This window comes from Musa acuminata, unplaced genomic scaffold (genome assembly GCF_036884655.1).
Source record: "Musa acuminata AAA Group cultivar baxijiao unplaced genomic scaffold, Cavendish_Baxijiao_AAA HiC_scaffold_1135, whole genome shotgun sequence".
Classification (NCBI taxonomy): Eukaryota; Viridiplantae; Streptophyta; class Magnoliopsida; order Zingiberales; family Musaceae; genus Musa; species Musa acuminata.
The window spans coordinates 14465-17500 of NW_027021347.1; positions in this window are offsets into that span (position 1 = coordinate 14465).

The following is a 3036-nucleotide window of genomic DNA, read 5'->3' on the forward strand; positions in this document are numbered from 1 at the left end:
ACCCTCGCGCGTCCGTCCGCAAAGGTCAGCCTCCCCGAAGCCTCCCATTGTCCCTTAGGACCAACAAAAGAGAGAACGGGTTGAAGAGAACGCCTCAATCGGGATCCACAAGCAAACATGTCCGAAAAACACTTCATAGACAATGCAAATTACAAACAGACTTTACAAGCTCTGAACAGTGGCACAACAAAGGGTAAAATGGTCCATTACAGACCGAAAAGCTCTCGAACGTGTCCACATGACACAACCTTTATTTACAAGCCTAAAGAGGCCACCAACCCAACTAAAATGGGACTATTAAGCCTTCGGCCGCCCCTTTACATTCTGTACAAGGCATGAACATGCCAAAAGACAACGGACAGACATAAGCATTACATCCAACATCTTGTTTAGAAGTTTGTCCGTTACAACCCGGGAGGTTCCAAGGTGTTGAGATGGCTGACATTTTGCTCCGCTCACGACGGTCGCCGCGCCACGCAAGAACAGCCCAAAAAGGGCCAAAACAGCCCAAAAAGGGGCCAAAACTGGCCATTTTTGGCTGCGCGAGCGAGCGGCGAGCGACGGACAGCAAGCGAAGCGAGAGGCAGCACAGTCCCCGCTATACGAAAGCCCCATCCAGCCCTGTGCCACCCGGGGGGTTCCAGGGTGCTGAGATGGCTGACATTTTGCTCCGCTCACGACGGTCACCGCGCAACGCAAGAACAGGCCAAAAACTGGCCAAAACGGCCCAAAAACGGGCCAAAACTGGCCATTTTTGGCTGCGCGAGCGAGCGGCGAACAGCGAGCGAAGCGAGAGGCAGCACCGTCCCTGCAATACGAAAGACCCATCCAGCCCTGTGCCACCCGGGGGGTTCCAGGGTACTGAGATGGCTGACATTTTGCTCCGCTCACGACGGTCACCGCGCGATGCAAGAACAGGCCAAAAACTGGCCAAAACGGCCCAAAAACGGGCCAAAACTGGCCATTTTTGGCTGCACGAGCGAGCGGCGAGCGGCGGACAGCGAGCGAAGCGAGAGGCAACACCGTCCCTGCTATACGAAAGCCCCATCCAGCCCTGTGCCACCCGGGGGGTTCCAGGGTGCTGAGATGGCTGACATTTTGCTCCGCTCACGACGGTCACCGCGCGACGCAAGAACAGCCCAAAAACAGGCCAAAACGGCCCAAAAACGGGCCAAAACTGGCTATTTTTGGCTGCGCGAGCGAGCAGCGAGCGGCGGACAGCGAGCGAAGCGAGAGGCATCACCGTCCCTGCTATACGAAAGCCCCATCCAGCCCTGTGCCACCCGGGGGGTTCCAGGGTGCTGAGATGGCTGACATTTTGCTCCGCTCAAGATGGTCACCGCGCAACGCAAAAACAGGCCAAAAACTGGCCAAAACGGGCCAAAACTGGCCATTTCTGGCTGCGCGAGCGAGCAGCGAGCGGCGGACAGCGAGCGAAGCGAGAGGCATCACCGTCCCTGCTATACGAAAGCCCCATCCAGCCCTGTGCCACCCGGGGGGTTCCAGGGTGCTGATGAGATGGCTGACATTTTGCTCCGCTCAAGATGGTCACCGCGCAACGCAAAAACAGGCCAAAAACTGGCCAAAACGGGCCAAAACTGGCCATATTTGGCTGCGCGAGCGAGCGGCGAGTGGCGAACAGCGAGCGAAGCGAGAGGCAGCACCGTCCCTGCTATACGAAAGCCCCATCCAGCCCTGTGCCACCCAGGGGGTTCCAGGGTGCTGAGATGGCTGACATTTTGCTCCGCTCACGACGGTCACCGTGCGATGCAAGAACAGGCCAAAAACTGGCCAAAACGGCCCAAAAACGGGCCAAAACTGGCCATTTTTGGCTGCGCGAGCGAGCGGCGAGCGACGGACAGCGAGCGAAGCGAGAGGCAGCACCGTCCCTGCTATACGAAAGCCCCATCCAGCCCTGTGCCACCCAGGGGGTTCCAGGGTGCTGAGATGGCTGACATTTTGCTCCGCTCACGACGTTCACCGCGCGACGCAAGAACAGCCCAAAAACAGGCCAAAACGGCCCAAAAACGGGCCAAAACTGGCCATTTTTGGCTGCGCGAGCGAGCGGCGAGCGGTGGACAGCGAGCGAAGCGAGAGGCAGCACCGTCCCTGCTATACGAAAGCCCCATCCAGCCCTGTGCCACCCGGGGGGTTCCAGGGTGCTGAGATGGCTGACATTTTGCTCCGCTCACAACGGTCACCGCGCGACGCAAAAACAGCCCAAAAACAGGCCAAAACGGCCCAAAAACGGGCCAAAACTGGCCATTTTTGGCTGGGCGAGCGAGCGGCGAGCGGCGGACAGCGAGCGAAGCGAGAGGCAGCACCTTCCCTGCTATACGAAAGCCCCATCCAGCCCTGTGCCACCCGGGGGGTTCCAGGGTGCTGAGATGGCTGACATTTTGCTCCGCTCTCGATGGTCGCCGCGCAACGCAAAAACAGGCCAAAAACTGGCCAAAACTGGCCAAAACTGGCCATTTTTGGCTGCTCGAGCGAGCGGCGAACAGCGAGCGAAGCGAGAGGCAGCACCGTCCCTGCTATACGAAAGCCCCATCCAGCCCTGTGCCACCCGGGGGGTTCCAGGGTGCTGAGATGGCTGACATTTTGCTCCGCTCACGACGGTCACCGCGCGACGCAAGAACGGGCCAAAAACAGGCCAAAACGGGCCAAAAACGGGCCAAAACTGGCCATTTTTGGCTGCGCGAGCGAGCGGCGAGCGGCGGACAGCGAGCGAAGCGAGAGGCAGCACCGTCCCTGCTATACGAAAGCCCCATCCAGCCCTGTGCCACCCGGGGGGTTCCAGGGTGCTGAGATGGCTGACATTTTGCTCCGCTCACGACGGTCACCGCGCCACGCAAGAACAGCCCAAAAACAGGCCAAAACGGCCCAAAAACGGGCCAAAACTGGCCATTTTTGGCTGCGCGAGCGAGCGGCGAGCGGCGGACAGCGAGCGAAGCGAGAGGCAGCACCGTCCCTGCTATACGAAAGCCCCATCCAGCCCTGTGCCACCCGGGGGGTTCCAGGGTGCTGAGATGGCTG